The sequence below is a fragment of the Xenopus laevis genome, chromosome 3L (genome assembly GCF_017654675.1).
Source record: "Xenopus laevis strain J_2021 chromosome 3L, Xenopus_laevis_v10.1, whole genome shotgun sequence".
Classification (NCBI taxonomy): Eukaryota; Metazoa; Chordata; class Amphibia; order Anura; family Pipidae; genus Xenopus; species Xenopus laevis.
Window position 1 is genome coordinate 44,957,696 of NC_054375.1, and position 17,649 is coordinate 44,975,344.

The following is a 17,649-nucleotide window of genomic DNA, read 5'->3' on the forward strand; positions in this document are numbered from 1 at the left end:
TTTTTAGAAAAACTGTAGAGTTAGAAGAAGATGGCAAATATTTCAAAAACTATAAAAAATAAATAATGAAGACCAATTGAAAAGAAGCTTTGAATTGTTCTATAACATACTAGAAGTTTACTTAAAGGTAAACCACCTTCACCAGAGGACCCAATACGATCAAAATAAGATACATACGATTCCAGCTGAGAAAATTACTTGTTCACTGAATAATAAAATGAGTGAAAACGTCTAGTTATGCAAATTATATATTTTACCCCCCAAAGGCAACTAAAGCTTGCTTAGTACCTCATGGTACATAAGGTTACTGTGGTGATTCACGCAGCAAGCAACTTTGTGTCATAAAAGATGGAGCTTTAGGGTAGGGGCACACTGGGCGGTTCGGGGGAATTTAGTCGCCTGCGCTAAAGCACACACGTTGATTCGTTTTCCAAAGTCGCCTGAAGTTTGAGGCAACTTCGGGTGACTTCGGAAAACGAATCGCTGCGTGTGCTTTAGCGCAGGCGATTTGTAGTTTTAGCCAGCGCAATAGACAGGGAAGGCTTTTGGGGAGATTGGTCGCCGAGGCTATTAGTCGACAGGCGACTAAATCTCCCCGAATGCCCAGTGTGCCCCTACCCTTAGATCTATTTCCTGTTTTGCATGGGCCAGCTTCTCAGCATGTCCTACAAAGAAGTCTATAGAGACCCTGGGGAGATCCGGGGAGAGAGACATCGGGGCCTGTAACTGCTGTTGAACAGTACAAAAAAGAAAACTTAAGATACACAGAGCTCAGGTGCAAGGCTGATTAACATCTTACTGTGTTTATTTAGGTGTGTACAGGCGCAGGCTTTCAAGATAATCCCCATTCTCCGGTTTAACCGCTCTACAGTCCCACCTATGCTGTCAACCAAAAATGCTGATGGCTTCTGCGCCAGATGACATTCACATATTGTTCAGGGACCTGTTATCCAGAATGCTCTGGACATGGTGTTTTCAAGAGAATGGGTCTTTCAGTGGCGTAACTAGATATAACTGGGCCCCACAGCGAATTATTTTTCAGGTCACCAAAATGTTTAGAGGTTGACTTGTTTTACCAATATTTATTGAAACTGTATATAAATTAGGGCCCCTATACCTCCTGGGCCCCCCTGCAGCCACAGGGTCTGCTTCCTCTATAGTTATGCCCCTGGGGTCTTTTCATGATTTGCATCTTCATATTTTAAGTCTACTAAAAAAAAAAAAATTAATTAAACCCATTAGGGATGTTCTGCCTCCAATAAGGATTACTTTTTATCTTAGTTGAGATCAAGTTAAAGGTACTGTTTTATTATTATGGAGAAAAAGGAAATATTTTTTTAAAATGTTAATTATTTGATTACAGTTAGGTCTACAGGAGATGGCCTTTCTGTAATGGGTAATAGATAATGGGTTTCCGGATAACAGATCGAATACCTGTACTTACATTGATTTCTGCATATAATATGAGTTTAAAAAAAAAAGGACACCTTTTAGCGCTCTTACACACCAGCATTTTTTCCTGTGCTTCCCTACGTTCCCGCTTTTTTCCGTTCAGCCGCAGGGGAGCGCAAAGTAAACGCACTCTATGTCAAGGGGGCTGTACTCACACAGACGCATGTAAGCGCCGGACGCAGGTGGAATGGAACATGCTGCGTACCAACTGTGTTTGGCGCTTACATGCGTCTGTGTGAGTACAGCCCCCTTGACATTAATTGAGTGCGTTTACTCCTGCGCTCCCCTGCGGCTGAACGGAAGAAAGCGGAACGTAGGGGAGCGCAAGAAAAAACGCCCGTGTGTAAGAGCCATAATGCTCACCAAAGCCTTGTTTTTTGCCGCTGCTATTTTCTTTCACAAAAGTCATGTTTGCAATCAACTAAAATATGAAACAGAAGAGGAAAATTCCCACTATATACACTGTTGTCAAAGATTTTATATTCCAGCATGCTGGCAGTTTATGCAGCCAAAACTATCATTTATATTCTTAATACAAAATGATCTTTCATGCTATTGGATACAAGTGTGAGATTTAAAAGCATGCATGACACAGCAAATTTACTCAAGATGTCTCCAAGTTCATGTGTTTTTTTTTACAACACCCCAACATTATAACATACGAGGCAAATTTGTGGACAACGGCTAATTATTTGGCTTTTCAGGATCGACTAATTTCAATATGCTGTTCCCGTCGGCACATAAAGCAGTTAATGACCTTAATTTCCGGGCTTAACGAACAGGTACAAAGCTTAAGAAGAATCCTGCTGAGCGGTATCCCATAGCGAATGGAAAAATCTTTAAGCTGAAAGAAACATATACAGTTCCTAAAGAGTGCCTTTCCCTAACATAAACAGGGGTTTTGCACACACACACACACAATGCACATATATTGAATTACCGAGGTCAAGTGCATGTTATTTAATTTGCTATCATGTTAGCAAGATGAGAAAGAATTCTTAAATATCCCGTTAGTTGATGTATTTGCATGGACTACTTGAATGTGTTACCAGCACACAAGGGGTTGCAGAGTCTCATTTGTAACACATTTTCTGGCAGCTTGCTTTTCAGATTTCATTAATAACTAATCCACATCGGATGTAAGCACAAGGATATCAGAGTATCTAAAACAAACCGTGGACTTGCCAACCTCCTGCAGGGCTGATTATGGGGCATATTTATAAAGCTGTGTAAAATATTTTACGCCAACAAAAAAAAAAAAAAATAAGACAGTAAAAGCTAGTGCACATTTATAATGCCCTGTTGTAGTCCTAAACCGTGAATCAACATAAAGCATCAGAATCATGTTTTTAGATATGTTTACACCACTCTGTGGCAGTGGTAAGTCGTATATTAAACAATTTTTTTTCACAGCTTTATAATTATGCTTTAAATTAGTGTTTTAAAGGAGAACCAAAGCTTAACTAAAGAAGTAGCTAGAAATGTTGTACATTATGTTTTGTGCTTGTGTACCAGCCCACGGCAACCACAGCCCTTTAGCAGTAAAGATATGTGTCTCCAAAGATGCCCCAGTAGCTCCCCATCTTCTTTTCTGCTGATTCACTGCACATGCTCTCTGCTGCTGTCACTTACTGAGCTTAGGGACTGACTCAAAATATAGAGCACTCATAGAATATAAATATCACAATATAAGGCTGATTAGTAATTAATACCGATAATTATTACATGGCAGGACATAAACCCGTGCAACTAGCATTAGAATTTAATAATCAGCCTTGTAGCATCTGCTTATATTACAGGCCAACCTCATTTTCTGCTTGATAATTAGCAACGGCCCCTAAGCTTAGCTTCTCAACAGCTGCTCAGAGCCCACTGAGCATGTGAGTGTCACAGACACTTTCCAAGATGGTGACCCCATGTGACAAGTTTGAAGTCCTGGATCATTGCTGCTATTGACAAGCTGGAACCTTAGGCTGGTGCAATAAGATAAGTATTTAAAATATGGCATTTTTTAGCCATATTCATTTTTAGGGTTTATTTGTCCTTTAAAGGGAAAGTATTGCACAGAACAAGTACTAACGATGACTACTATTGAAGGCGAAGAGCAGAATAATTTGTGATGAAAATGTATGGATCTTTATTTCTCAGCAGAAAAGATAAACGGCTCTTTAGGAATAGGTCTGGGTTTAAAGGTCATTTTAATTTCTTTCACCCAAGATTAAAAAAAAGTATTTTGGTTGATTTTCCAACTGGTGTTTAGTAAAACACGAGTTCTTTTAGTTCTGCATATTTAGTCTTATTTTATTTGGCAAACAAATAATGTTTTCAAAAACCCTAACTATTTACAAAGCAATGCTTCCTGTCTGTCAGAGCAGTGCAATATCCACAGAGTGCACAGAGAATGCAAACTAATGTCAGGTGCTCAGAAAGCTTAAAACTTTCTAAAAAAAATAACTCAGTGGAACAATGAAAGTTTGCTCCAGGAATCCTGTGATATAGCATTTTAAAGTTGTGTGTCTGACTTAATCAGTGGGCCCCAACTCTTTTTAGTTTTGTATATACACCTCTTATTAAATGTACCTGTGTTTCCTTATGAGAAATTAGTATTTTTAGACTTCTAATACCAGGCTTTGGGCTGACCTGAGAGTCAGCAACCCTAGGACAGTGGGTAGAGGGTGGCCAACATTCTGACCTTCAGAGAGCTGTCTAACATTCTAAGGGTTAGTTCACACAGGGCATTTTGGGGATATATGTTTGCCTGGCAACTAATCGCCTTGTTTTTGCGGTGACCAATCTCCCCAAACGCCTTCCCTGTTCCTGCGCCTGCTAAAATGGAAAAACGGAGGCGCTAATCACACGCGACGGTTCATTTTCCGAAGTTGCCTCGAAATTTCGGAAAATGAACAGATTAGTGAGTGACATCAATTTATTGATTCAATTTTCAGGCCCTGTTTCATTGGTAACACCCTAATGATATCAGACCAGGGCCCTATGTCTACTTTGCAATCTTCCTTTCTGGTTTCTTCTTAAGGGATTTTAACCCAGTAGAAAGACTGTGGCATATCTATGCCAGTGGAGAACAACTGAAACTGCCCCTTGTTTTGTGTATGTATACAGGCATGACATTGGCCCATCAGTGCATGCATGGGGTGGATTATGATGAAGAAATGATAAGCTATGCATTTTCAGCCAATTTTTAGGAAACTGTCCCACAAACAACTGATTAAAATTTAAAAAAACATAATTTCCAAGCATTCCTTAAAAAACAACAAGCGGGTATCATTGGTGAAACATTCTGCCTCATTCTGTCCCTTCATCAGAGGAAATAAAGTTTTTGGAATTTTAGTCAGTTTTTTTGTGGGACACTTTCCTAAAAAATATTCCTTGGCTTTTGGAATATCCAATGCTGTACCTGCCAGTGCACACATAATGCCTTCATAAAACCTAGAGAGAGAAACAAATGAAAATAATTAGCCATTCACTCTTCACTTAATACTTAAGTTAGAAATGTGATGATCAAAATAATTAAAATGTTATTTTTTCATTAGAAAAATGCAAAGGGAAAATTAAAAGATGAAAGTATAGTGGCCCTTTTAGTCTTGTTATAAGCCACAGGCACATCCGCTCAGTTGCTTGCTGTTCCCTCTCCTTTGATCTTTTCTATCTTAACAATTACCATAGAGTTATTTGTCAATGTCTCTGTTGACAGCCTTAACACCTGTGTTGCCTTCCATCCTCTGCCCCTAGCAAATTCTTTTATTGGTTTCCATTCAGGATCTTTAACACACAGAGATCTGAAAATACTTTCCTGTCCCGTGTACCTGCAGTCTAGGTTCAAGCTAGCCTTCAGCTTATCATCTTTATATCCTGATATTATGACCTTGTCATGAAGCATTTCATCTTGCTACACTCCGCCATTCTCAGGCATGTGGAAATAGTTTTCCTCTCAGCCTAAATCTGCCTGTAACCAGATCCAGTGCTAAATTAACTAGCACCATGTGCAAAAGTACTTACATTGGCTTCTGTAGTCAGGGTTAGGTTAAGGCCCCTATACACAGGCCGATAAAAGCTGCCGACCGACTGAGTCAGCAGCTTATCAGCCCATGTGCAGGGCCCTCCGATGGGCTTTCCCGATCGATATCTGGCCGAATGTCGGGCAGATGTTGATTGGGCAGGGTAAAAAATCCCATCTGTTCGTTGATGTGGTCCCGTGATCCGACGCCCGTATAGCCTCCATTCTGATCTGATCGTTGGGCCCAAGGGCCCACAATTGGATCAGCTGGATATCACCCACCTCAATGTGGACATATCGGGGAGAGGTCCGCTCGTTCAGCGACATTGCCAAATGAGAGGATCTCCCTGTGTATAGTACAACCATTTTATTCTATACTTACAGAGTGACATAAAATAGGGTGCAGTTTATGATTGTTCATCCTGACGAAGGTTCTAAAGAAACCGAAACGAGTTGATGTGAGGGAACATGTGAGAAGTTCAATAAACTCACTACTACCTAGATCCATAAGTGCCTCCATTTTCTACAATTTCATAGATATAGATATATATATTTCCAGCGATTTGGAACGCACAACCATGAGAATCAAGGAAACTTCCACTTAGACATCAGATCAAATAAAGTGCAGGTTTATTTAGAGACCAACGTTTCGATTCCTTAGTGAAATGTTCCCTGACGAAGATTCCAGTAAGGAATCAAAATGTTGGTCTATAAACAAACCTGCACTTTATTTGTCACTTTATTTGATCTGATGTCTAAGTGGAAGTTTCCTTGGCGTGCCATCTGTGGGATTATATATATATATATATATATATATATATATATATATATATATATATATATATATATATACATGTAAATACATACCTTCCTGCCCCTAATATGGCATCATACAGGCATGATATCATAGATATTGCATATAGCTTGTGTCATTTATTATTTACAGGCCCAGACTGGCAATCTGTGGGTTCTGGCAAATGCCAGAGGGGCTGCTGTAAGATGCCATAGATACTCACTATTTAGTGGGCTGGTGGGGGGCTGTTTGGGCCTTTGTGTGGCCTGTTGGAGCCTTTGGGTACCTGAAATGCCTGTTTTGATTCTTAGTCCAGACCTGATTATTTACTTTTGTTTGCTTAAGAAAGTAATAAGAATGATTCCTTCCTACACCACAGGGGGGCCCAGGAGGTATAGGGGCCCCATGAGGCCCTAATTCATAAACAGTTTCAATAAATATTGGTAAAACAGGTCAACCTCTAGACATTTTGGGGGCCTGAAAAATAATTTGCTGTGGGGCCCAGTAATATCTAGTTACCCCACTGCTCATTTGTCATTCATTAGCTGCTGCATGAAGCATCTATTAACTAACTTGTTGGTATTTTGTTTCTCTGTTATAGGAAGGCAAGGTGATAAGACTATACTTTTGGAGCAACATTGATTTACTTGATGGTAAGCAAGGTGCAAACATACTAATTTCCTGTATTAGCTCCCATTTTTCTGCTTCCTTCTGTAACTACACTCTGCTGTGCTGTCACTACAAAGGACACTGCTCCCATTTACCCAGACAAAAGGATGCCACTATTAGTAATCCATTATCATCCCCTGTGTTATCCGTCACACACCTGCTTGAACCTCCTGTCCTAACTACTATACAAGCAACTCATTTCCTGCTATAAGAGAGAAGCTTCCTACACACATCCAACCCCATTCAGTCTGGCCTCTTGACCCCAGTCTGTGCCTTTCCTTGTTTACTTTCAGCAGTGACATGTTAAATGGTGTTGAGTTACAACTCCCATCAAGCTCAGCCATCCAGGTGAAAGCAGCATGATGTGAACCTCCCACCTTTCCAGGCACAGACTGGCAATCTGTGGGTTCTGGCAAATGCCAGAGGGGCTGCTGTAAGGTGCCATATATACTCACTATTTAGTGGGCTGGTGGGGGGCTGTTTGGGCCTCGGTGTGGCCTGTTGGGGCCTTTGGGTACCTGAAATGCCAGGGCCTATTTTGATTCTCAGTCCAGACATGTACTGCATAATGCTTAGAGCAGAGCTGTGCTAAAATCTTTGTTTCCACTGTTATGGAATCATGTTACCAAGTAAGGCAATATAGGTATGAGACCTGTTATCCAGAATGCTCAGGAACTGGGGCTTTCCGGATAATGGATCTTTCCATAATTTGGTTCTGAATACCTTAAAGGGCACCTGTTGGGTAAAAATGTTATCCCCAACCAAAGTTATGGGCTAATAGAGCCCGCATTACAGTTGGGGGTAACAGTAGTTTTTTTTTAAAAAATGCCCCCCGTCAGCGCTATGCTACCCACACCGGGAGGAAGTTCTCCACGCGAGCAGCCATGTCCGTTCACTCACATGCGCATTATGAAAATGTGCCACAAATGACTTGCTATGCGCATGCGAGTGACACAACTTGGCTGCTCGCACCGGGAACTCCCACCCGGTGCGGGTAGCGTAGCGATGGCGGGGGGCATTTTTTTAAAAATAAAAAACGACTATTATCGCCAACCGGAATGCAGGCTCTGTTAGCCCACACCTTTGGTTGGGGAAAACATTTTTACTCAACGGGTGCCCTTTACGTCTACTAGAAAATAATTTAAACATTAAATAAACCCAATAGAATTGTTTTGCATCCAATAAGGAATAATTATACAGTGAATAAAGTACCCCCTCTTGTAAAATATAAGGATATTATAAGTTACCGAGGAATTTCATGACGATATAAAAACACGAGACTGAAGGCCGAGTGTTTTTATACAGGTCATGGAACTCCGAGGTAACTTCTAATATCCTCATATTTTACAACTGGGGGTACTTTATTTATTATAATACACAAATTTCAGTGAGTCATGTGACAGAAATGACATCAGAACTCACCGTTTATAACTGATGACATCAGAACTCACCGTTTATAAGGATATAATTTACAGGATATTCATGGCTTTTGTGTATTATATCTTATTATTACAGAAAAAAAGGAATTATTTGCATAAAATAGAGTAATTTAGAACTTTCTGGGCAGTCCAACTTTCTTGGACTGGCCCGACGGGACACCGGGAACAAACCCGCTGGGCCAGACCCCACTCTCCCGATCTCCTGGACCTATAAAAAAAATTAATAAATGTGCGGCTCCTGTACGCCCATGCGGAGTGTCGCAGATGGGGGCCAGGGAGTCCGGAGGGAGGCCCTGGACAGCAGTCCTGGTGGGCCCTGGGCCCTGCTAACGGGTTTCTGGATTACTGATCCCATACCTGTAATAAGAAGTCTTGTAAAAAATCTAACTGGGATTTCTAGCAGTTCAACCTTTTATCCCCATTAAAACTAAGCCTTTCTGTCAGGTTATTTTTTTCTGACAGTTTGGAAAGTTTTAAAAAACTGACACATTTGTCAGAGCTAAAGGTTGTCTCAATTTGTCCAAATGTGTCCGATGGCTTTGAGCTGTTAAACATATTCATTTTCTATAGGGTGTTAGTGCATGATGATTTTTAATTAAACGCTCTCTCCCCCCTACTGTGTTTTGCAGGAAGAATGGGAGAAGTTTCTGCATGGGGACATAGGAGATACGTACAGTATGATATTAAAAGGGCGGTTTACCTTTAATTTAACTTTTAGTATGTTATGGCATGGCTCATTCTAAGCAACTTTTCAATTGGCTTTCATTATTTCTTTTTTTATAGTTTTTGAATTATTTGCCTTCCTCTTCTGACTCTTTCCAGCTTTCAAACCCGGCGTCACCAACTCCATCTTAAAAACAAATGCTCTGTAAAGCTTACTTTTTATTATTCATCTCTCTATTCAGGCCCTCTCCTATTCATATTCCAGTCTCTTATTTAATCAGTGCATGGTTGCTAGGGTAGTTTGGACCCTAGCATCTAGATTGCTGAAATTGCAAACTGGAGAGCTGCTGAATAAAAATCTAAATAACTCAAAAAACACAAATAATTAAAAAATTTAAGCCAATTGCATATTTTCTCAGAATGTCACTCTCTACATCATACTAAAAGTTAATTTAAAGGTGAAGAACCCCTTTAAGAGGCCCCGTGCTTTAGTAGACAACAAGGGGCCATAAGTTATGTGGATGCTTAGAAGGCTTGCCATCATCCATCATCATTTCCTTTTCTCCATCACAAACTCGTCCAACTCTTTGTAAGACCTATACAGAAATAATGTAACTATATACACCTTTAGCCGATTTCTTCCCTAGAATCCAAATAAAATGTGTCATTTCATTTATAGGGCTGTTGGCTGCTGGAAAACTTAGCAACAAGTCTAATAAAATATTTCTAGGTGTGAAATCCACATTAAATTCTGAAATATTATTTTCTAGCGCCAGAGGTTTCTGAATTAAAGGATTTCACTTTTCTTTCTCAGACCAGGGTAGTTTAATTTAACCTCTTGTGTACCAGCATTCAATTAAACATTCATCTGATCGAAGGGACGTAGCATGTACAGGTATGGGATCTGTTATCCAGAAACCCATTATCCAGAAAGCTCCGAATTATGGAAAGGCTGTCTCCCATAGACCCCATTTTATCCAAATAATACAAATTTTTGAAAATGTTTTTTTCCTCTGTAATAATGCAACAATATCTTGTATTTGATCTAAACTAAGATATAATTAATCCTTATTGGAAGCAAAGCCAGCCTAATGGGTTTATTTAATGTTTACATGATTTTTTAAGACACTTCAGGTATGAAAATCTAAATTACAGAAAGATCAGTTATCCTGCAAACCCCAGGTCCTGAGCATTCTGGGTAACAGATCCCTTACCTGAACCACACTGCTTACAGGTACCTGACCTACATTATATGATGACCTGCAGCAGTGTATGGGACCTGTTTTGTAGAATACTTGGGACCTGGGGTTTTCTGAATATCAGGTCTTTCCTTAATTTGGACACCATACTTTAAATCTACTAAAAATCACTAAAACATTAATAGAATAGTTTTACCTGTAATAAGGATTAATTATATTTTAGCTGGGATTAAGTTCAATGTATTGTATTATTATTCTTACAGATAAAAAGGGAAATATTTTTTAAAGAAGTGTAAATTATTCTATTAAAAGTCTATGGGAGGTGGACTTCTTATAGTTTCTGGAAAAGGGTTTGGATCCCATACCTGTACTATAATAAAAAAATAAATTCTGTGGGATCATGGGCCATATAAGATAGGTGCAATTCTAGGGTAGATGCTCCTGTACTTTTGAACTTTGATTCAGATAATGAATTCAGGGTAGGTTTTAAGGGATAAGGGGCTATATGTGACACAATGTGGTATGTTATGGGCAGGACATAAACTGACAGCTGTGTGCTGTAAAAAGAAAGCATATGGCTAGGTCATTGAGAATACAGCTCCTGGGCATTCAAATAACAAGCACCAGCAAGTGTCAGTAAGATGTTAGGTAGGTATTAATGGGTTCCCTTCCATCTCCCAGGAAAATGAATGCCTCCCTATTTATTGTTTCTTAAAGGCAGCCAACATACTAACATGGAGGTTGAGCTTTTCATCAATCCTTAAGACCAGTGATCCCCAACCAGTAGCTTGTGAGCAACATGTTGCTCTCCAACCCCTTGGCTGTTGCTCCCAGTGGCCTCAAAGCAGGAGCTTATTTTTGAATTCCAGGCTTGGAGGCAAGTTTTAGTTGTATAAAAAATAGATGTACTGCCAAACAGAGCCTCAATGTAGGTTGACAATCCATATAGGGGCTACCAAATGGCCAATCACATCACTTATTTGGCAGCCCAAAAACATTTTTCATGCTTATGTTGCTCCCCAACTCCTTTTACTTCTGAATGTTGCTCACGGGTTCAAAAGGTTGGGGATCTCTGCTTAAGACTGTAAAATCAGATGATAGGATGACGTGCCAAGGGGTGTAGAGAGCTGATGCAAGTACAGGTATGGGACCTGTTATCCAGCTCGGGACCTGGGGTTTTCTGAATAACATATCTTTCCGTAATTTGGAAATCTCTATACCTTAAGTCTAATAAAAAAAATATTTAAACCCAGTAGGCTGGATATCTTAGTTTGGATCAAGTACAAAGTACTGTTTTGTTATTACAGAGGTAAATAAAATAATTTTCATTTGAATTATTTGGATAAAATGGAGACTATTGGAGATGGCCTTCCCGTAATTCGGAGTGTTTTTGATAACTAGTTTCCGGATAACAGATCCCATACCTGCATTGGACTTGAGTTCCCGTCTTTGCCCTCTGGTTTGATATACTCATATCTTGATAAGGATGCCATTAGCATGTTAAGTGGTCATCACTGAAGTGGAAAATTTTGGGCTGAATATTTCATTGGCTCTTGTTGGGATACATAGCCATACTGGGAACCTCACCCTGTGATTGACATGTAAATGACTTGTGAAATTCACAACATAGGGGCTGTTTTATCAGTGTTTGAAGGCAGCATCTCCCCTCCCTCAGCATTTTGTCAAATGTCACTGAGATGTTAAGCATTAGAATAAGTTCAGAGAAACAGATCATTGCTCAGTATTAAATGCAGCTCTGTCTGTGGCACTTTCTAATTTCGTGCCGCCTTCCACCTTCCTAATCCATTTACTATGTGAGTGAATAGTGCATTGGGGTTGCATGAGAAAGCATAATACATTATGGATTAATAATACCCCATTTGCAAGCACAAATTGATGGCCCATTCAAATAACATGTTTTTCTATAGGTATGTGTGGGACTGGAGGATATTTCAAGCTGTTCAGGTTTTGCTGTCCAAACTTTAATAAAATAATGTGTACAGGGCCTGGGGCAGGTGTAATTTTGGTTAATTTATGGGTCTCAGAGACAGGAAGAGAGCTGCTTGTTTCATTGTGTTTCCTTCAATAAATGACATTCCAATTGTGTCTGCGTATCATTCTAAAGGCTTAGGCTGCCAAAGCACAAGTCACTACGGAGCCCACCTGTGCCTCGGGGCCTCTTGCACCAGCCGGTTCTGGAGACATCTGTATCTGTTAAGCACCAGAGAATTGAACAACTCGCCTCATTTCCTTATGTCACTCAATGTGGAAGTGCCTTGGAAGAAAAATAGAAAGCTGTAACACTGCACTCCCATTCACACCACAATTTCTTGAGGTCTAGATGAATTCTTCTAAATAATACAGTATTATGTATTGTTTGTAGACCCGCTTAATGATCATGAAAGACAAGTAGATCAACATTTCTGGGAACACGGGGCTGGTCATCTTCATCACGAAAGGTTTGGGGTGCATTGTGATTCGTTATTCTGGATACCCAAAAACTATATTAGAATGACTATTGTGTTTTCATGTATATGTAATTTTGTTATGCGAGAAGGAGGGCATAATTCAAGGAACAGTAACAGCAAAAGAGTGTTTTAAATTAATTTATATATAAGGTACTGTTGCTATACACTAGTAAAACTGCTATAGTTTATATACACTTCTGCTGAGTAGCCATCGGGTTAGCCGTTCAAGCTGAGATGAGGCACAAGTTAAATAGTAGGTAACAGAGGTGTGCTGTAGAATACAATGAGTTTAGTTCTTTCACAGGAATCTAAACCCATTGTAAAAGCTTATCTGCCATGTAACCTGTGCTGTTTTTCTTTAACAGACTGAATGGCTGCATCCATGTTCTGAAATATATAGAAGAAGAGAGGGCGATAGGGATTAGTGGTGACCCAATGGGGGGTGTAAGGGCCTATCTAACAAAAAATGTATAGACAATACTTTATTAATCAGAGACAGATTTTTCTGCAGAGTTTTATGGGGTTCATACAAACCCCAAAACTTACCTCCAAACCAAGAATTCAAAAATAAGCACCTGCTTTCAGGCCACTGGTTGGGGATCATTGCTCTCAGGTTTAAGGTCCCTGGTACATTCACACACTATAGTCAGTTTTATTAGCAGCCAATGAACCTGTCTGTATGTATTTGGAGAAAACCACAGAACCCAGAAAAAAAAACATGTAAGGACAACATACAAACTCCTCGCAGAGAGTAATTTGGCCAGAATCAATCCTAGGACCCCAGCACTGTAAAGCAGCACCACTAACCATTACACCACTATACTGTTTATGATATTTGGGTCTTAATTGTTCCCAGTGCACTCGTTTCTGCTGCACCAATAGTAGTTTTAACCATGCGAATGACCTGCAAAACTTCTATGCCGCCAATTATTACCACTTTCTTAATGCCATCCTTTTGCTAAAGCTCGAGTGATTGCAAATGCTGCATCCCAAGTAGTTCCATTCCAAGGACTCCCAGGCTGCCCTTTGTGAACTGCAACCAGGTACTTTTCTTGATATATATATATATATATATATATCGCCAGCCAGTTAGACAGTTCTTTACAATAATACTATAACAAGCAGGGAACAATAAATTAGGGAAGAAGAACTAGCAGAAAAACAGCATCCTGATGGTAAGAGCATATCCTACAAACCATGGCACGTATGCTACACCACTGTTACACTCCATGCTGTCGTATATTTTGACACACAAATAAATACTAAGTAATCATAATAGTATTCTTTGCCTGAAATGGCTTCTCTATTTCAAGATCTGGCTGTTAACTCCAACATAAAGCTGTGCAAATCTTCTGAGCACTTAAGTATCATTAAACTTGTGTCAATATTTCCATCCACTTAACCAAAGTTTTAAAAAATGATTACTTTTACTCTGCTGGCCAGAAAATGTTGACACTTTATTTTGTGCATTTAGAATAAATACTGTTCCGTCCACCAGTGCTGCTCCAGCACCACACAGCTGCATTGGACATGAATGTTCCTCTTGGTGTAAATGAATAACCCAGACCACACAAAAAGGAAGTATTGGCACAGCTCTAAAGATGCATTATTAAGTGCTTTAGAGGGCAACCGTTGTCTAAAACCGTGACAAGTGACTCTTGGCACTGACTATGGCTGTTAATGGCCCTGGTATGGTTAGGACAAAATTAATGACCTATTTAATCATGAGCACCTACTTTACTATGTTGCTGCCATATTTCCTAGCCAGAAGTTAAGCAACATAATATTTTGATTTTGATTTTTTTTAATTGTTTGGCCATTTCTTTGGGGCATACTTGCATACAATTAATTTAAATTGCAGGGTTTCTTAATAAGCACCTCCAAAAGACACTTTTTAACTAACACTGTGTATTCTACTATATAAATGTAATTACAGACACTAGTTTGCCCAGCTGCCTGAACTGAATTTATACAGTTTGATATGGCTGCTTGTCAGTGCCGTCTAATCCAAGTGAGTGATCCCATTATGTATTAGTTTATATCCAGCTATCACCAAATCTAATATGCTCCACCTAACACTCCACCCAAAAGGGTTAAACATATGTGAAATTCAGTAACATCTTTCTTAGAAGTCATCGCTCAGGATCTACCCAGCAGCAAACATAAGGCTACATGACACTGTCCTCCCTGTTATTTACCCCGGCATATTGTGGTTCCATTGATTTTCATACACTAAAGGAAACATTGACCCTCCCTTTCCAGTCTTGTAAAATCTCCCAGCAGGCAAAATTAAATTTCCTCCACACCCAAGTGACACGACCTATTAGCTCCACTCATCTGGCTTTTCTGAATGGGAGGTTTTTACATAGTATTAAAGCAGGAAGCTCACTGATGTTTAACACTGGTGTCAATTCTGGCAGATTAGCAAGGTCATGAAAACTTTAGCCACTCACACGTCAGTCCAAAAGGGTAGATTGTATGTTAAACATCATTTACATTCTTTATTCTACATCACCATGGCTCACACTTCTTATGATGAATTTGCAGTGTGAATAAAAATGTAGGATTAATGCCATATACTGTATTGTTTTGTTTAAAGGGAGCAAAATAAGGCTAGTGTATAATTGCTGGTTAACTTTTACATATTGTATTTGGCTGCCTTTGTTATCCTCTCCAATAAAAATGATGGGGTTTAAATGCCAATGAATAAGGAAATTGTATCCTTATAAATTTGCTGGTGTAAGGTTAAAGGACAAGTAAAGTCTAAAGGGGGCAGCAAATTTTTGGGCACATTGGTAAAGTTGTAAAATTTTGCTCCAGGCTGACATGATCAACCCAGGGTCCTTTGCCTCAGAGAATGGCTGCGCCATCTTTCCTGCTATCCTAGGTGTCCCTTACTGTGGCGGCTCGGCACACATGCATTTTCGTACGACTTTCAAAAAAATAATGTACTATCCATGGGCCCAAGGCACCACATGGTATTTCCAACAACCACAGGAAAGGTGGTGCCACCACACTTTGAAATATAATACCTAGGGGAGGTTTGCTTTAAAGAAAACCATAATAGCCCAGGTTGAAAAGTTAGCATCTTTGATCACCAGGGGGGCCTAATAAATTGGCACCCCTTGGTGATTTGTACTTGTTCTGTAAGGCTGCTATTTGCAGAGAGGGGTGCAATAACAATAACTGTGGTCTTTAGCTGGGCCTCGTGGATATATAATTAAGGGACAGCTTTTTAAATTCTTAGCTTTCGGGTTTGCTTTGATGTAATATTCTTTCAAATAATAAAAATATGCCCAGCAACAACCTTCTGAGATTCAAAAAAAGAATTGTATTTAAAGTGGCCAGAGCCTTTGAGATCAGTGCGTACATGCCAATACAATAAAAAATAAAGGACCAGATGTAATTCCGAAAGAATATATCATGGTTTATCTCGTGAAAACGTAATAGAAGTTGATGGGGAAATTTGGAATTTAATTAGGAGATGCATTTTTCTCATTGGATTGAATCTGACCCAAAGCAATGTTTATGTTGTCGTGACTGCTTCCTATAGGTTGTTTGTACACAAATTTTATAATGTTGCATATCTATCCTTACCAAATGGTATATACACTGTCATAAAGGATATGGAATAATACAAATTCAACACATGTCCTCATTAGGCTGAACTGTTACGCTGAAACCAAAGCAACCACATCCTTTTCAAGTTTATTATACGGTACGTGAATCTGTATTTAGTGAGTATTAGCACTATAAGGCATCATTTTATAAAATTACATTACAGTGTTTTAAATTAAATATGGAAGAAACAAAAAAATTACTGTTTCCTCTTAGGTTATTACATTATGTTAATATTTAAAAATTTTGATGTTCTTTATTTATTGATGAGCGGTTCTGGGAGCACACCAAGTAGGATTTTACTTTCTGTTTGTGGTAATTCCGCTATTTGCCTTATCTTGTTGAACCTGAGGAAGTTTTGTTGAATTAAAGACTTTCCCTTGAGCAGTTCATTGCCTGAATGGAGGCGTGCTGGGTCATTTTTTATTCTCCTAGTGGGGCCTCAATGAAGCTGGGCGGTGTAGGGGTTTCACTGATGCTTAATTTCTATATAACTGCAGATGGTCTATTTTAGACCCCCGCTGTTTGGGTGGATCCCTTACTATTACAGGCCCTGACTAATTGCAGGGTCTACTTCATAGGTCCTTGCCATGAAATGATAGGCAGTGACCGATTATCTTTAATCTTTTAATTGCTAGGGTTGGTATTGGACTGTAAAGGGAACCATGGCTAGGTTATTAGTTAATAGACTTGAAAAGGGCAGTACACTTGAAGGGCAGGACATCCCCTCAGGGATTGGGCTGTGGCTTTTACTCATTAATGCATTTGTTAGCATAATAACTAAAGAAAAGTTTTGCGGCTTTCCAGTGACATAGAGAATTTGTAAGAGTGCATATTCTATGGCACAAAAGTAGAGAAATTAATTTGGAAATTACACTCTAATGCCAAAAAGTGCACAATAAAGCACATGACTCAAACCAACCCAGCGTGTAGGGAATAACAAATGGCACAACTTGACAAACACAACAAAGGAAAGTGATTTGAATGTTGTTATTTCAAAGGCTTTGAACAGAGAATTTAAAAGGAACTTTTGACTTGGGATAGAGCGTTGTGAAGCAGTTGCCCTTAAGCAACCCATGGAGATTGACAGAATGATGGCTAGCTCAGTAGTGGAACTCAAAATGCCACAAGTAATATAGTATTTGGCCATGGTTCCCACTGACCAGAGCATTGGCTGGGGATGCTCATCCTAAAGACCAGTTAGAGGAAAATTTGGGGAGAATGTTTATTTGCTCTTCTAGATGCTCATGGAATCTCAGCTTGAAGATGAGTTAGCGTCAACTATTATATGTTTTAAAGGGACCTCAACAGAAAGAAACCCACTGAAGAGCAATGT